This window comes from Cibotium barometz, chromosome 65, assembly GCF_041138505.1.
Source record: "Cibotium barometz isolate CiBa-2024 chromosome 65, ASM4113850v1, whole genome shotgun sequence".
NCBI classification, from domain to species: Eukaryota; Viridiplantae; Streptophyta; class Polypodiopsida; order Cyatheales; family Cibotiaceae; genus Cibotium; species Cibotium barometz.
In genome coordinates this window covers 12630381-12650077 of record NC_141110.1, presented here as the reverse complement: position 1 = coordinate 12650077, position 19697 = coordinate 12630381, and the positions used below count along the sequence as shown (strand labels likewise).

The following is a 19697-nucleotide window of genomic DNA, read 5'->3' as shown; positions in this document are numbered from 1 at the left end:
GAGCGTGGATAAAGAAGAGTCCCAAAAAGGGTCCCTTCCAGTAACTGTACACTTCTGAAAAAAAATGAAACATGAAAATGCCCTGTTGTAAAAAGACAACAATAAGTACCTCTATGCAGCTGAATTTTCATATGTTTTCCTACAATATAAATATGACGTCTTAGCAGTGACTTCTTTCTTCTGCTCAAGGTAAAGAAGAACGTGCCATGATGGCCCACCTCATTTCTTGTCTGCTTAACAGCTCTGAAAAGGATCTCAAACCAAAAGCAAAACTGGCAAAGTTCCATCAGAAAACGTGAAGAGCTTTCATGTGTCACTTTTGTCCATACCTTCGCAGTTTGAAGACATTGCAGGAGTTCCCACCAAAGAACCAGAGGCTTTTCAAAGCTGAAATTACTGCCTTAACCTCGTGCTTCAACGAAGCTAGGAACTCTGCTGATCATGCCCCTACCCTATCCATTTTCTCAAACCGTTTGAATGAGGGCAGATTGAGGATCTCAAGCCTTGTACTGTCACATCTAAGGCCGAATCTTGACAGTGCTTGAACCACCTCCCGCATTTTTGGCCGCTTTCTTGCTTCCTTCTCAATACACTTGATAGCAATCAAAGCAATATCCCCAAGTTCTTTAAGATCGCAATTCCCCTTCAATCGTGGATCCAATATCTGTAGCCATACCTCCCTCCCTCCATTGGCCATCAATATCTGCACAAACTCCACATTGTTTACAAGTTCCAAACAAGCAGTGACAATTGCATGAGCATAAAAGATCACCCAAAGGGCTTAGAGGATTAAAATTACCACTTCGACGTACTCCATTAGACCTTCTTCAGGGCTTCTTGCTGCTATCAGTTCAAACAACAGGACCCCAAAGCTGTAGACATCACTTTTGAAAGTGAGACTGTTTGTGGAAATATACTCAGGATCCACATAGCCATAAGTGCCTCGAATGCCAGAGGCTGGCATGTCTGGATCAGCCTCCTTTGACAGTCCAAAATCTGCTACCTACAAATATCAAATACAACGGCAGTGACAATCTTGACATCAACTGTAAACAAAGAATAATTATATACCTAGATGAATCCAGGAACATGCCCAAATTCACCTTTTAGGAACATGCATGTTATATACTCATGGTAGTCAACCCACAATACTATATAATTATCAACTCCATTATGCATAGTATGGACTAGATACTATGACATCCCCCTTAACATCATCAGTGCCCAATAGTGGGTGTAGAACTCTGTATCAAGATATGCTCTCACACACGCACTCCACACACACACACACACACAAGAGCATATATTCACACAAAGCCCTTCGTACTAAGTTTCTGTCAAACCTCCAGAGATGCAGGGCAGACTCAGCCATAATGAAGCCTAGCACTAAGGGAAGTAGCAAATAGAAAGAATTAGTACAGCAAGTAAGTAGTTGATAGGGCAAATGCACCACTAAAGATAGAAAGAATTAGCACAATATCAACTGGCTGCAACTCGGACGAAAACTTCACAATGTGAAATCTGCATGTCCGCTAATACGGCTGAATTATATACCTAGATGAATCCAAGAACATGCCCAAATTCTCTATCTTCAAATCTCTTTCAAAATTATCTGTGAATGAATTAAATGATTACCCTGGCAACCATGAAGGAATCTAGCAAAATATTGGAAGCCTTGATATCACGATGAATAACTGGTGGCGCTGCCTGCACCCACCAAAAGTTCTAAGCATGTTCATTGTCTATTAATTTCAAGAAAAATAAATTTGCAGTAAACACAAAGGCTTGTTCACATACCCCATCATGAAGGTACTCTATTCCCCTTGCGACATCTTGCGCTATAGAGACTCTCTGTCCCCAACTGAGAGGTTCATGACGCTCATCTGCACATTGACCACAACCTGACTTCAATGTGGTTCCAATAGAAAAGCTTTACTAAAATACACAAAAAGAGCTATTAACATCAAAGCCACCTAACAGGCTGCTACCATAATACATTCAGAATCGCATGCAGCACACAAAAAGAGTGACTGGATGACAGGGTGCCAGAAATTGATGTTTCAGCACAAAAACAACGCAGTATCAAAACCTTACCATGCAACCTCACTGCTAGACTTCCATTGCTCATATAATCATAGGCCAAAAGACGATGGCCTCCCTCAGCACAATATCCAACAATATTTAACAAATTTTTGTGGTGCAATCTCCCTAATAGCATTACCTGTCATGACACAGAAAAACGATAAAAATTATGCATCCAAAGAAAAGGCATTGGTTGCAAAAAGAAAGCAGCAGCGAATGAGCAGTGACGGTTTGTGACCAGGAAGGGGGAGGTCCCGAGTTCAAATCCCAGCAAGCTGCCCCGGCAGCATCTGGGCCATTTGCAGCCATAATTGTACCACTTGGGCAGGAGACCAAGCTGCTTTCCTAAGTTACTATTGCACAAGGATCTACTCGAGGAAAAAAACAATTGAAAGCAGCATCTGGGCCATTTGCAGCCATAATTGTACCACCTTAGGCAGGAGACCAAGCTGCTTTCCTAAGTTACTATTGCACAAGGATCTACTCAAGGAAAAAAACAATTGAAAGCAGCATAAGGCTGCTGAGAACATTGCCTAAAAATAGTTATAATATTTTTAAATTACCACGCAGCAAGCCAATTGAGACAACCCACAAAACTAACACGTACACTGCCAATCAGATAGGCAAGAGGCCAAGGGAGTTGTATCCCAATCGTTAAGTGCACTCAAGACCGAGAGGTCCTGGGTTCAAGTCCCAGCTGGTGTCCGCCTCGATGGCACCCCACATAGCTTGAGTACCCACGGAAAAATCGCTTCCAGCGGGGGGCACACATGATGCGCCTACGGGCGGAGAAAAAAATGAACTACTAGAAGGATCTACCACCCCAGAAGAAAAACAGACAGGCAAGAGTTCCCTCTTTTGCGATTATTTTTTAAATTCCTTGGTTGTCATGTATTCTTCTAATCTTGGGAAAAATCACCCAACATCAAAAGGAACGCACATGCAAATATACAAGCAGGATTGCAACATCAAGCACAGCTGGAGTAACTAGCGGGAAACTCGCCCGGGGGACTAGGACCTTCGACACTTTTTTCAAACCATCATTGCATATTCAACATTAAACATGACCATCCGCATCCATATGAAAGCTGAAAATTAAAACATGTGCACAATGGACACCGGGTTGGAATGGCCGATCCCCCTGTCAACAAGACTATATTCCAATACAAGCTTTGGGGGGCGGATTATCCACTTACAATATGATTCCGCAACCATAACCATATACGTGTTCTTTATCATAACCATACACATGGTTCCATAAAACCTAGCCTACATCCTGTATGGGTACTGATTCTTCCCCTCATGCACATAGGCCAACATCTACAAATATTCATCTGTGAAATATGCTAAATAATATTTCTAATAGAAATACCACATAACCTTAGCTGTAAAGAAGGGGTCTGGTGCATCTTATCTTCGTATTAGCATTGTACGGCCAAAATGCAGCCGGTACAGCTAGTACAGGTGGCTACCCGCAAGTAAAAAGATGGGACAGCTGGTAATAGTGGCGGTACAGATGATAGTACGGTGGTACAACAGCACCAAGTACAATAGATAGCTAAGAAGACCGTAAGAATGGCTCAAGAAAGAGCCCACACTTCTGAAGATCTTCGAGGATCTTGGAAGTAGCCATGTGGATGTATCTAAGGATTCCAATGTTATGTGTACAAGGAAACATTACGAGTTAGCTTCCAAGTTATGTGGACCATTTAGAATCACAATGAAGATTAGTGATGTTGCATACAGCTTGGAGCTTCCCTAGAGTGTAACCCTTCATCACATCTTCCATGTCAATCAAGTGAAAACAAAATTGGGTGACTTTGATGAAGTCGTTCCTTTGGAAAAACAAGTTCCAAAAGAGCGAACAGAGTACATACCTAGAGAACCAGAATCAGTTCTCGATCAGGGATTCAAGACAAAATACCTATGATGAGTACTTCATCAAGTGGAGGGGAAGATCCAAGAGGGAGGCTACATGGGAATTTGTTCGGAATTTGAAGGCCCAATTCCCAGAGTTTATTGTTGAGGACATCAATGGTCCTTAAGAGGGAAAGTGTGTTGCATCTTGGACAAGTTCATACTAGGCGCCTAGGCCAGAGGCCGAGTGTAGTAGGCGCCCAACAGGAGATAATCCAACCCACACAGGAGGCGGCTTACAAGTGGAGGCATAATTATCAAAGATTATAGGGAGCACTGGGCCAGATAAAGAGCCCAATGGCCTATATAAGCATAGCCCGGTTGTTATTACAATCGTCAAGTCTTAACTCCCAGCGTAGGGCCCATCGGGGGTGCTCACCAGCGACAACACCTGTAGGGTGTGGCCTGGTGGTATGAAACCAGGTCTTACAGTGGGGGAGCTCTTCCCAAGATGTAGCTATGAACTCTAGCTCGGGGGTTAGTCTAGAGTCACTCTATGGCTAGGAGGTGAGCCTGAGGCCTCGCTACTTTGTGGTTCCACGTCATATGATTTCTTGGGAAAGGTCGTGTGAGACATTACAACACATGTCTTCTTTTCATTTTCATTTTTTGTACTTTTTGTTTCCATGTTTGTAGTTTACACATGGAGCTTTCATATAACATATATCCATTGTATCTTTTGTAGACATTAATAAAACCTCTCTCTCTCTCTCTCTCTCTCTCTCTCTCACACACACACACACACACACACACACAAAGTAGCACTTTCCTATAGCACTAGTAGTCTTAAATGCATGGTCCGTCTTGGGGTAGCTGATCTAAATCAAAACACACTATTTGTTGAAAAAACTAAATAAAGATATGCCAAAGTCTAGAGCTTTACATTAAAGTCAGCCCACAGAGACCCTCTTTAAATAGGTTACTCTCCAACCATTCTTTCAACCACAAACTACCTGTCACATCATAGCCAATGCACATGCAAAACAAAGGATCTCAAGACTTGAAAACTAGATCAATTATCTGTAACGCCAGTGCCTATATTGCAAGCCATCCTCTATGTTCAAATGGTTTTAACGAGAAAGGTTTTTGCCTTCTCCCTAAAGGACCTGTTCCTTACAAGCATTGCTTACATGATATGAAATCTGCATCTGCAGATATTGCTTCAAGGCCTGCTGCAAACTTATTCTTTTCAATTTTTTGTGTTTTTTTTTTTGGAAGGGGGGTAGGGGGGTGGAAGAATGGCTAAAGTGTTGCAGCTAGGGCTACAAAATAACCATCTTTGGAAACATGAAAGGCAATCTACATAACAGATCTGCAAAGTCTCTTTAAGCATGCACTAATTGCTCCAACTACTGACATGTTGCAACAACGATAAAGAATGGCACCAGAATGCATGAAGGTTGCCCGGTTGACAACTCAAGCCAGGCAGCAATCTGGTTGCAACATGCATGTCAGTCCCTAACCTGTACCACTGTGCCATCCTTCACACAAGCAGTCCTGCTGAACACTAACCATATGCCCACTGACAGATATGCAAACATTAAAGGACAAGCATAAATGCCACTTCAAGATGCTTCTAGGTGTATGCAAATGTCATAAAACTTTCCAAGCAGATCCCATGTTCTAAGTACATACCAGTAATAGTCACAAAGTCCAATCTTTGCAGCACAAAGAAAGATCAGTTCAAGTGCATCCATGACAAGAAGGTGTACCTCATTTTGAAACTCTTTCTCTCCTTGTTTAGAATTGTTTGCAAGGACCTTTACTGCAGCAACGGATTTGTTTGGTAAAGTGGCTTTGTAAACAGGCCCAAATGCTCCTCTGCCTATTACCATTGTGAAATTTTTCGTTGATTTCTGAAGCTCTCTGGTAATGGCTTCTGAAATGAGTATTGAAAAAGGCAATTACAGTCCCAAAGTAAAACACACAGAAAGAGTACACTTACTTGTAAGTGAACCTTGAAACCCTATCATGGAACGATCCAGTAGAGTCTTCCATGCTCCACCCCCAAAAGGAAAATGCACTGAAGGGTTGTAGGGGCTGCTTTGACTCTGTAAGGCATGTACTCGCAGTCACTCCATGCGTTTGGACTGGAATATCACGAGAATGAACTCCACGGCTTCTAGCAATGTATCCATTTCTTAAAAATCTCAAGCACAAAACTATAGATCCAAAAACAATGGCAACACCAAAGATGGCACCAAATGTGATTCCTACAATAGCTCTTGCAGGTGGTCCATGGGGATGGTCCATATCATGGTACAATATTCAGATAAAGTAATGGGGTATCAGGCTTATAAAGTGGTTAGATCCAATACAGTGCACAAGTCATCTTGCTATCATACGAATGTTAGATTGCAGTTTGCAGGCCTTGCAAAGCCCATATGCATGTCACAGGATGTGGAAATCATGATCGTGAAGGATCTAGAACAGAAGGAAGAAAAAAGGCAAGGACTGGGGCTAGGATTTCAATTCATGGGCCTTGAGACAGCATCGCCTGACAAGGACAGCACATTATGATGTGAGTTTGCAGGCCTTTAAGTGGTAACAATTCTCCAAGAAGCACAGACAAAAGCTAGGTTATAGTTTTGAATTGTCAGTAACATGTCCATGATGGCGAATAAAGGCTAAAGAGGGCTAGGGTCACGCTATGGATAAGGTTACTATGCTCTTGCCGTAGTAAAAACCAGTAGCAGAAAGGTGAACCTTATGGTTTTCTTTGCTTTTTATGGTGTATATTGCGAGGAACACACACAGAGGGAGAGGGTTCCAGTGTACATGCCTATATGAAGGAAGTAGCAGTGGCAAGAAGGGGTTAGGGTTCCATTTTGTATCGCTTTTATCAAATAAGATGCAACAGACACTCACGGAGTGTAAGAGGCTTGGGGGGGAGAAAAAAATACTAACGAGAAACAAGACAAACTTCACACACACACACACACACACACACACAGACCAGGTAAAGGTTCCTGCGATCGTGCAAATGCTTCGCCGAAAGGGATAGGGTGAGATGGACGTAGGAACGTCGTGCCTGCGTCCCGCAACTCGCGCTGCTGCATTCAAAAATGCGTGTGTGTGTGTGTGTGTGTGCTGGCGCCAGAAGCGAAGCTCGAGAAAGCGCGTTCCCAAAACTGGCGAGTTGACCGAGCTCCCATGGCCGGCTGCTGCCGGAGCTTCCTCTCTTCCCTGAGCTTGTTTTGTCCGAGCGTCCATGGACTCACCCAGCCAGCATCCATGATCACAGCCAGGTGCTCACAATTCATTTGGACAAAACCCTTGAATTTCGTTCTTTACGCCGATTCATGCCTTCCAATGTTTTTTTCCTAGTGACTTTTTATATTAAGCTTAATCTTCTTTCCTTAGAAAACCCTATCTATTCTATTATGCTTAATCTTCTTTCCCTAGAAAACCCTATCTCTAGCTCTCAACATCATTGTGCTCAAGGGAAGAAAAAAAAATCCATTAAAAAATCCTAAATAATTTTCCTCCCAAAAAGGGTCCTTTTGCTCCCTCCCTACAGACACACAAAGAAGAGTAATATGCTCCTAGAAGACAAGGGGCCCTTTTGTGTATTACAAGTGAGAGAGAGAGAGAGATGGACAAGAGTGAGAGATGGAGATGAATATCGTTCTTTAGTATTTAAATCGGCCAAAGTCAGGCCATCTCCTATTTTTTCCTAGTGACTTTTTCTATTATGCTTACTCTTCTTTCCCTAGAAAACCCTAGCTCTAGCTCTCAATAGATGAATATCGTTCTTTAGTATTTAAATCGGCCAAAGTCAAGACATCTCCTATTTTTTCCTAGTGACTTTTGCTATTATGCTTACTCTTCTTTCCCTAGAAAACCCTAGCTCTAGCTCTCAATAGAAAACAACATCATTGTGCTCAAGGGAAAAAAAAATCCATTAAAAAATCTTACAAAAGAGAAAACGTGGCCAATTCATGAGAGAATGGGATCATGGCATTTCTTTCACTCTCTCTGGCAACACAAGGCACTCGATTTGGAGATTTCCCCCTTGCTTGGTCTGAAATCTCCCTTCTTGTAAAATTTTTCCATACTTAATAGAAGTCTCTTTTTTGAGGGAAAAAAACCTAGGCTAAAATTAGCATTGAATTATGCCTCCCCCATCATGCTTGTTTGATCTCATATGCATGTGTACAATGCTTGGTTTGGGCATTGGGGAGCTTGTTGGACATATGTGCTAGCTTCTACTGTGCTTCTCCTTGCAAAAATCATCATTCTATTGATCCATAGAAGCTTGCAAAAATGGCTTATTTTACTTAAAAATGGGTAGATTATGCTTGTTGCTAATTAATATCTATGAGCTTGGGTAACACTCTCTTTTGTTGGTAGCATAGCTTTATAAACCTCAAGCTTTATCTTTTCTTTGATTGAAAGCTTCATGTATTTCTTTCTATACATGAGCATTGAACTTGTCATTTGAAGTGTATTAGTGATTGTTAAGGCAAAAATAGTGATTAGATTTATGCATGCCTTTCATTTTTGTAAAGCAATGACTTTGAGGTTCTATAACCCACCGTAATGGTGAAGCATAATCTAGAGTCATCTAATCTTTGCATTAAGTTAATCTAGTATTTAGACTAACAAGCTAACCAAGTTATCTTATGGTTCACTAATCTTTGATTAGTGAATCATACCATTATCTGATCTTTGATCAAATAATGGTATGGTATAGTTCACTAATTTTTTATTAGATAATGGTTTGGTTAGTCAACCATACTATACCATAATCTTTGAATGGTTTAGTTAAGCTTGAGCTTATTGAAGCTTTAATCTTTGATTAGTGAATGCTATCTAATCTTTAATTAGATAGCGATTTGGTAAGCTTGAGTTTATTGAAGATTTTTCTGAGGTATGGCAACGATGCTTAACGATATTCCAAGTAAGAAAACTTCTAGTTCTAGAGTATCAAATTTTACCTTTTGTGTGAAGGATTTGTTTGTGTCACATAATAAGTGTTAAATAATCAATTTTATGCCAAGAAAACTGAGCTGGAATCAGATTTGTGAAGAAGTCTTGTAGAGCGAAGCATCAAAGACTCTCCCGAAGGTCCACGATCAGAAATATTAATACCACTAACCAGCCATTTCTATTTAGAGTAGTTGGGCTCCCATTGCAAATCAAAAATTGGGTAAACAAATGCAAGTAGAGTTAGCTAGTGGAAAGATCCTTTCCGCTCGTCTCATCATGAGACTGAACCCATTTAATTTCTCTTCATCATGAGATTGAACCCATTTAATTTCTCTTGGATGGGAAATGCAAATTCAAGGTCTTTCCTTTGGGGATCTATGATGGAATCCTTAGGATGGATTGGCCCATGAAATAGCAGGTTGACATTCATTATTTACAAGGGAACCATACCTTTTCATAACCTTCAAGGAAATAAGGTCCAAGGGATTGGGACCCCAAGGTGTTGCACATTGTAATTGGTGAAAGCTTGTAATCTACTAAAAGGGCTCAAAAAGAGACAATCCATATATGTAGTCAAGCTGAATCTAGTGACTAGGAGGTGGACCATGAAATTGAATTGATACTTGGAGCCCAACCCACATCTAAGCATGTACACAAGATGGCAGTTCTTGAAGCTAGTAAATCAAAGAATAGTTAAGGCAACTATTAGAACAAAAGTTTGTGCAACCCAGTGTGTCACCTTGGGGTGTGCATGTTCTTATCTAGAAGAAGCAAGATGAGACACTCAGGCTATGCATTGCATATAGAGGTCTGAATTAGGTAACATAAAAAACAAGTACTCTATTTGTAGGATCGATGAGCTCTTAGATTGATTGTATGGTGCTTAGATTTTTACAAAGATTGATCTAAAAAAAGGATACTATTATATTGGTAGTTGTTTACCACAATGAGGGTAGCAGATGGTGTTAGGGGGTGAGTGGCGTAATGAGTTCCATATCTCCCATGACAATATGTTCTTATGACTTGCCCTAGTGTCAACCAAGGCTATCCCATAGCTATGTGGTCTTTTTGAGGGAACTCTAGCTTGACAAGAAGGTTACATTGGTGTTTTTATTTCGATGTACCATAAAGGTCGGCTTTATATATAGAGATCTATATACTTGCGGGCTTGCGACCTCTTTGGTTCTTTTTTTGTTGGGGGGGCAGTCATGCCATGCATTTTTGTTATCTTCATTTTGATTCTCCACCTTTTTCTTATGGATTTGATAGAGCACATGTCCTAGGTGTGAGGCCCATAAGAGAATTTTAACTTTCTATCTCACTGAAGTATCCTTCCATCTCAGCTCCATCCATGCTTCATTGTGCACCTTAAGGATTGATTTATGTGACCTAGTATAGGGATCTTGGCCTCTATGAATTCCTGCATTTGTCTTTGAGTTTGTGGTTAAACCACTACACATTATATGTTTTCAATCATCAAATCACATTCTTGCTCGCTCAGTTGCTCTAAGGCAATAATCTCTTTGTGAGGGGGTTTTATGTATTAATAGTCATTTGAAGACTTGGAACCAAGTGTTCTGTTAGCATGACTACATCAAGCCTGAATGCAAGATGGAAATGTGTGCTATTGTGACAGCCATCTTTTTAGCAATCTTGTAAGCATTGATTTGTGGTAGGCCCGTAGAGCAGTGTAGAACTTCTACTTCTAGTCATTCTCTTCTTCTACTTCCAATCATTCTTTGGGCAGCCCTTTCTCATCAGCATCCTCTGTTTTCAAATAGAACCTTTCTCTAACACCTAGCTTGTACACAACTCCTCCAACAATCTTTGCTTTTAAGTCCAATGCTTATTGAATTTTCTCAAATACTGCTTTAGAGATGAGGATGAGCATTTTTTGAGCAAAAACTTCCGAGCATCTGAGTGAAATTATCCATTAAGAATTGTCTTCCTTGTTTATTTAGTTTCTCAAAGAAATATACACAATGCATATTCAAATACAAAATAAAGACTCAAAATTATAACATTCCTCAAAATGTCCTCAAATGCTCTTTACCTCTTTTCAAAACCTTTAAAAAAAAAAATTAAGTTTTGTGAATTCCTTAAAACTAATCTTCTTATTTATTTGCTTTCTTAAAAAAATGTAGATCATGTATGTTTTTAATACAATAAATACTTCCAAAATTATAACTTTCATAAGAAATTATGAGAGGCCCTTCTCAAACCTTATTTTTTGGGGAAAAAATATGCATGAGATAATTAAAAGTAGGGGAAGTTTTCTTTAGATATGCATATTAATTATTATTGTTTTTAAGTTAGAAAGAAGAATAAAAGTTGTTCAGCTAAGTTATGTCAAGTTCTTCATAGAAAACCAATTAGAAAATTTCGCTTTGCATGTTATTTTCATATAAAAAGTTTTTCTATTGTATGTCAAGTTCTCAAGGTAAAAATGCATGACTTCTACTCTGTAAACATAGTTTCATTGGTGAAATTAGGTTTGCATTTTTTTCAAAGTAGTCATAACTTCTATAGCCATTCAATCACTCAAAGCAAAGGAAAAAGGCTATTTGAAAATATTGTAGGGGTTAAATTTTATAAATCTCATCATTTACATAGGTTTTCCCCCCCCCTTTTTTGTAATGACATAAACCTTGTATTAGTGATACTTCATATAAAATTTATCTCACAAATCACCATTATGATCATAATTCCTGTGTGGTATTGTTTTCTTGCATGTCAAAACCTCAAGGTAAAAATGCATGACTTCTACATTGTAAACATAGTTTCGCTGGCAAAGCTAGGTTTGCAATTTTTTCAAAGTAGCCCCATAACTCCTACATCATCGAAGGGAAAAAGCCATTTGAAAATATTAAAGGTGTTAAATTTTAGAAATCTCATCATTTACAATAGTTTTTTTCCAAAATAAAAAATGTATATTTCTCTAAAGGCATAAACCTTTATATTAGTGATACTTTATAATCATAATTCCTCTCTTAACTATTTTTAAAATTAGATATTCATGCGCTCTTTCAATAAAAAATATTTGTGTTTTATTCTTTATTTTGAATTATATTTTCTTTGAGGATTATTTAACACATAAAAAATCTTATAAAAATATATTAAAATTTAATATACTTGAATAAGCAAACATTTTTTTGGATGTGTTCTTGATCTTGTTTAGAATAAGGTATTTATTTTAAAAATGTTAATTTATTTAGAACACCACTTCTTTTATTGATTAATCTAGTATCAATCAGATAATTGTTTCTTAATTAGGTCATATATTTACTTAAATCTCATGAAGGGATTTAGGTTAGATTTATTATTTCATCATCATAAAGGTAGAAATTAGAATGTGTATTTCTAAATGAGGTAACTTAAATGATGCTAGATTTATCATGAATATAAGTTAAATATTAGTAATATTTTAAGAAATTAAGTTTTTTTAAACACCACCCACTCAAAATTATTATGCATAAAATATATATCATTACTCGATGCTTGCTTTAGGGATTATCCACACTAGAAATATGTTTCTTTGAGAAAATAAGTTTTACAATAGTCTAAAAAATAGTTGGTCGAAGAATCCTACTTGGAGGTTTTGCTCAGACTATGTATGCATCCCTTTACATACCTCTTCAATATGAAAATGTATGGCTTTCTATCTCTGGGAGGTGAGTGTCACTGTATGAAGTGGTGGAGTGCGAGAGAGATATCCTCTAATGAAGCACCAATATTAAAATTTACATGAAAAGGCTTTTGTGTGCTTCACCAATTTTCAAGGAGGTGCCCATTGCAATGGGACATACATTAGGAACACTGGGGACTAGCTTATGAATCTTCCATGTATCTCTCATAACAATATCGCAAAATAGCACATCTTATCTTTTTTCCTTTTGATAGTCGCTTAAAAACAAGGAGCTATATCCCCCACCTCACACTACTCGCCACATTTAGGACTCCATGCCCATTGATGGCACTTCACCCCGCTTATCTTTGGAATTCTCCTTATAGCTACATCTTGGTGATAATAGTGTATATCTTGTTTGTGCTTTTGTGTTGGCCATTCGCTTGTGTGGGTAGTAAGGTGTTGACTTTCTTTGTGCACCACAAGGAACGCTTTGAGCAAGAATTCTACCACTTCACTTATAAAATGTATACTACGATTGCTCACTATTTTTATGCACCATAAGGAACTCTTTGAACTATTTTTGTGCACCATAAGGAACTCTTTGAGAGCGAGAATTCCACCACTTCGTTTATAAAATGTGTACCATGATTGCTCATTATTTCTAGTGAAAACGAGTAATCAAATTCTCATAGAGGATCTTGGCAGTAGATCTTGCGTCAGCTTTTTGTGTACCTTTGACCTTAGTCCATTTCATGAAGTAATATGTGGTGACAATAATGAAATGCACATGAGTTCCCTTAGTGCTTGGCTAATAGGACCTATAAAGTTAAACCCCATTTTTCTAAAATTATTGGGTTTGGGGGCATTCAGGCCTTGTCTTGGACTATGGCAAAACTTTGGCATTCATCTCATTGTTTATGAATAAACTTAGTTGCGTCTCCAAAGAGTGTAGCCACCACAACAACCAGGAGAACATTACGGGCACTCACGTGTCCCTTTAATAAAGTGTCCTCCACTTATGCCAGAATGGGGCTTGCTCAAGAATGGAGACAAAGGCATCTTCATGAATGCATTTCCTCATAATGCCATCTTGTAAAGCATTCCCACTATTAATTGATAGGGGCTGCCTTCATAATGAGACATCTGGCTCTGTGCTTCTTGATGGGAAATTCTTTGGCCAAGAAGTGGGTCATGTCTTCATTCCATTCCGGTACATAAACAATGTGGAAAAATGGGGAGCGTTAGAAGATCATCTTCCACTATACTCGAGTGGAAGATCATCTTCCACTCGAGTAGGTTCAGCATTTGGAATTCTGGAAACGTGGTCGACATGGACATGCACATAATCCTTTTGCATGATGATGAACAAATCAAACTCCAAAAGAATGAGCAACCATTGGGTGATGCACCCAGCTGTGCAAGGCCCAACCAAACACATCAATGCTAATAAAGAAAATTAATTTGGTAGCCAAGCAGTAATGACTATACTTCTTTATTGCATATACCATGGCTAGTTCCTCTCTGTCTCAAAGGTTGTGTAGTTGCATTCAATGTCATTGAGTTGATAGCTATTAAATTTCATTAGCTAAGTCCATGTTGTGCTCCCCTAGCTGTGCTAAGACGCATCCAATGAAAAATGTTGAAGCATTAATATGAACATGGAAAATTAGATTCCAATTGGAGGGTTTACTTGAATAAAAAATTCCTTGTAAATTTGATGCACTGCACCCTAGACAAAGGCCAAAACCACCTTAGGATAATTATATAAGCCTTGTAGAGTTCAATTATATCACTTAGACCTTTTTTCCAAAGGATAAATCAAAATTTATAAATTTATGGAATCTTGTTAATTTTTGGATCTCTACACATGACCCCAAAATAGAGAGGTCAAAAATAGTTAAATAGACCTTAGAAAAAGGGAAGTTTGTAACCTTAGGTTATCCAAGACATTTATGAGTTGAGCATTAGTACACATGCATGATTTATCATGGAAATCTTTCAGTGTGCATAAAAATATTTATTAATTCAAGGATAGTCCCTTAGAATGACCTTAGAATAGTTAAATCTTATTTAGCAAGATAAAATAGAATTTGTATACAATTATAATAAAAGAAACTCCTCAAATTTTTCTTTAATTAAGGGCATACATGTGCAAATGATTGCCCATGAGAATGAGTAATTTCTTTGCTTATTTCATGAAGATTTTTTTTGACTCGTGAATCTATTGATCCCTAGTAAAACCTTCCAGCTTCATAACACCTCACAACTCCTCATTTTAGAAAATAGTGAAGAAAATGGCCAAACCCAAGGAGAGAATATCGAATCCGACTGATTAGAGTTAACTAAATTAGAAGTGGAGCTATTTCATCATAAATTAGAGAGAGAATGTAAAGGAGAAATAGGATTAAGGTGTAGCAATACTTTGATGAGACTTAATGTTGTAAGGAGTATAGGAGGATGAGTCCTTCGACAAGTGAAAACTTAAATGGAAATAAGGACAAGTTATCAAAAAAAATCTTTTTAAAAAATAACTCAAGCTAATGTGCGTAGAGAGGCCATGAGACAACAAACATTAAGATGATGAAATTTAGATAAGTAAAATGGTGTGTGGTTTACCTTAGAAAGACTCCCACCGTACTTGAAAGACTATATCTTAAAGCTATGATGAATGACCATGGGACTAAGGAGTCATAATCTCCTAGGAAAATCTAGTATGAGCCCAAGAAATTAGAAAGGAATGCCTTGAGAAGACCTTGCTAGGATACTTGTGGCTAGAGGAATTCGGCTTACTCAGAGTATCGACTGGATATGATGTCTTGTCGAGCTTGAGATGATTTACATTGCTTCAGATATAAGCATGATGCATGGTGCGTAAACCCATGTCTTGAAACTATTATTTGGACACAATATTAAAGTGATGTATATATATTCTCTATTTGTGGAAGCCTATGAAGGTACCACATAGGTCATGGATTACCATGTGGATGTCATCCTTGCGAGGTGCATCACATGAAGGTGATCGTCGACCTTGACCCATCTTGATCGAACATTGTTATGGCTCACCCTAGCCCTCCTTGAAACACATCCAAAAAGAGATTACCTGGTGAACCGCAACTATCGTGAGGACCTTTCCAATGGTCGACCTCGTAACCCTTGAGGTCTCCAAGCTCTACAACTCCTTGAGAAGCAATTCTACCACGTCTCCCGCAAGCGTTGTCACACCGTCGCATTGTACTACGGGTCCTCGTCCCTCCTCTCACCTCACTTCACTCACACATACTCACTAGCATGCATTAGGGAGAGAGATTAGCAAGAGGATTAGCAAGAGCAAGACTCAATTGCACAATGGGAGAGTCCGTTGTATTATGAGAGAAATTCACTTATATACATGGCCATAATATTTCACACTCACTTAAACTGTGGGGTCGATCGGGCGCTTTAGGCTCATAAGATGCCTAATGCTATTATAATGATTACTCTCATAATATATCCATGAAGTACATCACTTAGGACTTCATTCTATCTTTCTACCACTCGCTCTTGAAGCGGGAATCGCTATAGATACTCCGTCACACCATTATGGGCGCCCGCCCAAGTTGTAGCTTTGGACACTATTGCTTCATATCTTGAATGTGTGGCCCTTTGGTGTATCTACCATGACTCCTTGATGTAAGATGATGGCGGCAACTCTTGTTAATCCTAGAATTGGATTAATATTCCCCCCTTCTTGATGGCGATCACGTCCTCGTGATTGCGTTGAAGACCTTTGTGTGGGGAGAATGAACAAGATTTGTCGATGGCATTGATGTTGAGTGACATTTAATGGTCTTTGTTCCTCCGGAAGGAATAAGAAGAGCTAGTTAATGAATGAATAGATTAGTGGTGTATTGGGAATTCTCAACGAGGTGGGGGGTGGGGTTTTTTGCGAATGATTGCATTTTTACATTTGCGTGAGCCCCTTTTTTTTGGGGCTCAATTTGTTTTTGGCAATCATCGGCAAGGTTACATGTGATTTTTGTTAGTGGGACACTAAGAGATGTTAATAATGGGAGAGAAGAGAGAGAAGGATCCGGAGAAACCTAGACTTAATCATCAGAACGAGATGGTGATTCTCAATTCCTCATTTGATTCATTGAAGCGACATTCATCATTTGAAGTAATTGGCTTGTGATGATGTCCCTTTGTGTGGTAGGATTCTTGTCAAATGTTATTGAGTAGGACTTGATCCTGTCTTCTTCTGTCCATGTGCTTTTTATGTTTTTATGTATATTAAAGTGCTCTTATGAAGCAGATTTACATGAAGTACAAGTATTGAGTCATATATACTCTTATTGAACTGCTCTGTGTTGAAGTAGCCACTTGTTGGTGAGGATTGAAAGAATTACGTCGACTTGCGAGGCTGAAATAGATATCTTTACTAAGGATTAAAGGTAATTAATTTGTGAAGATGGTGGTGTCGTTTGGAGAGGTTTGTAATTTGAAGGAAAATTCCAGGCGATGGGTTGTACCATTGACCAGGCTTTCGCCCACCATGGCCCCCCCATCCGAGGATGTACCTGGAAGTTGTCGATGGTGAGGCTTTGGTGCAAATGTTCTCCAGTGCATGAGTATGGATATGTACTCACATGGAGCAACTGCTACATTCATTTAGCCAAAATAATAGTAAGCAATAAGTTTAATAATTATATAGTGGAACTCGTGAGATTGCAGGATTTTTGGCCGACTGTGAGGGGTTATTTTGTGAGATGGCCTAATTCGGTGAAGTTGCAGGTTTTGATACCGAGGGTTTAAAAAAAATAAAATTATGGGTCATCTAGGTCATGATTTGCAAGCAACCGCTTCTTGTGCGCTCATTTCTCACTTCTAGAGGGGTGACAAGAGCATTGTTATTTTGTTATTGATATGCTCCTAAGTCTCCATATTGATTCTTGAACTTATTGTTGAAATGATGTCGAGGTAGTAGGGAAGACTGCTGATTGTTTGCTTGAACAGACAAGCTCTTGTGTTGGTGCTGAATGCACGAGAGTGGTTGAGTGATTTGCTTGTTGTTTCTTGGGCCTCTATTCTTGTTGAACTTTTGGTGAAGTTGTTGGGGTTGAAGTCAGTGTGGTGAGGTTTTCTTCACATTGTTCGATTTTGGCAACCATATGATGGAATTACCATGATTTTTAGGAGATAATAGAAAATATACTTATTTTAATGTAATACTGGCATGGTCTAGTTCACAGATGAGAATACAAAAGAAAATATACTTATTTTAATGTAATACTAGCATGGTCTATTTATAGGTGAGGGAGGCCACTAACTGAGTCCAACTAAGTTCTATACTTTTCCAGCTTCAGTTTGACTGAATTTGGACAAGATTTGGACAAGTTTGTCCTCCTTTTTTATTTGGTTTGATCCAGGAGAGAGGAGAGATAAAAATATCGTAATATTTTTGAATTTAAAACTCATTCACATGTTGAAATAGGCACCTCCTTTAAGTCTCCCCCCCTCCTTACCAAGGTGTCAAAAATGTATCATTATACCAAAATCTCATTTTTTTAGTAATATTTCATAGTTTTTAACTAATAAACCTTGTACTCAGTCAACTCTTCATCTTATGTGAGCATTTACTCATTTTTGGGTATTTTATTTTATTCATTGGATTTAACTCATCTCAACACTTGGATTAATCTTATTGGCCCATAGGAACCTTAATTGGCTAAAAATTTCAGAAAATCTTGACCCTTAGGCTAAGGTCTTTTAAATCATTTTTAATTGATTCCTAATGCACCTTGGAAAATTTATTTTGAATTTTTGTTTCATGAAAATGTATTTTTGTTATTTGTAGAATTTTTATCCAAAAATATCTCAATAATGAATTACCACTCTCTAGAATTTTTCTTCTCTCTAGGCAAAAACAAGGAAAAATAATATTTTCTTGTATTCAGAAATAGGGAATGATTACAGGGTATTGAGGTGAAGGCTTATTTATTATTCAGACTGAGGAGGAATCTTACATCCTCTCCCACTTGAAAAACATGAGATGTCCTCATCTCGTAAAGTGGGGGTAATCTTTTGCCAACTCCTCTTCTTTCTCCCAGGTGACGTCTTCTAGAGGAAAGAACTTCCACTTTACTAAAAATTCTACGAGGACTCTGCTCCTGAGAATCTTCTCCCGAACGTCCAGGATTTCCTCAGGTTGGAGTACCATCTGGCCTTGAGTCGGAGAAATCAATTGTTCATCATCAAGCACGTGACTCAAGCTAGGTACATATTTCTTAAGCAAACTGACGTGGAGTATATTATGTACCTTGAGATGGAGAGGCAGAAGAAGTTTATAGGCTAGATCGCCCACCTTCTTTATAACAGCATAGGGCCCACAGTATCTGGGAGAGAGTTTCTTGTATTTCCGTAAAGATAAGGAATTTCTTTTTGGTTGTACTCGAATGAAGACCATATCTGATTCTTTAAATTCTCTCTCTGATCTCTTTTTATCTGCATACTACTTTTGCCTATCTTGGGCTGCCTTTATATCTTCACAGATTGATTGCATTTGCTGGTTCATGTCATCAAGCATTTGTTTGGAGATCTCGACTCTTATCAATGGGTCAGACCAAGTCAATGGTGTAAGGCAATCTTGTCCATACAAAGCTTTGAAAGGACTCATCCTAATGCTTTGATGAAAAGAAGCATTGTAAGCAAATTCAACCAGATGCAAATGGCTTAACCACTTCTTGGGTTCCCTACCGCCGCAGCATGACCAAAGGGTATCTTCTATTACCTGATTCACTCTTTTAGTCTGGCCATTTGTTTCAGGGTGATAGGCTGTGCTGAGATCCAAGAAAGTTCCTAGTGCTTCGAAGAATGCACTCCAAAATTTCAATGTGAATTTGGGATCTCTATCACTTACTATCCTCCTAGTAGGTAAGCCATGTAATCTGAAGATCTCTTTAAGGAAAACTCTAGCAACATCCACTGTAGTCTATGTTTCTTTCACTGGAATCAGATGGGCAACTTTGGTTAGCCTATCAACTGCCACAAAAATGGAGTTATAACCTAATTACACTGAAGGCAATCCAGTGACAAAGTCCATACTGATACATTCCCACTTTATCTGAGGAATGTCTAGAGGGTGCAGTTTCCCTAGCATCTT

The 19697-nt window shown here is 38.7% G+C and overlaps 1 pseudogene across 1 annotated transcript; it reads right to left on the bottom strand.

The window, feature by feature from the left end:
* Positions 1–256: 256 nt before the first annotated feature.
* LOC147602929 (calcium/calmodulin-regulated receptor-like kinase 1) lies at positions 257–6931 on the bottom strand (annotated as a pseudogene). The gene is made up of 7 exons (XR_015265669.1): positions 5945–6931; positions 5712–5865; positions 2095–2221; positions 1798–1883; positions 1636–1707; positions 800–1003; positions 257–703 (listed from the first exon to the last, which is right to left on the bottom strand). The product of XR_015265669.1 is annotated as a calcium/calmodulin-regulated receptor-like kinase 1 (transcript).
* Between the last annotated feature and the right edge of the window lie 12766 nt (positions 6932–19697).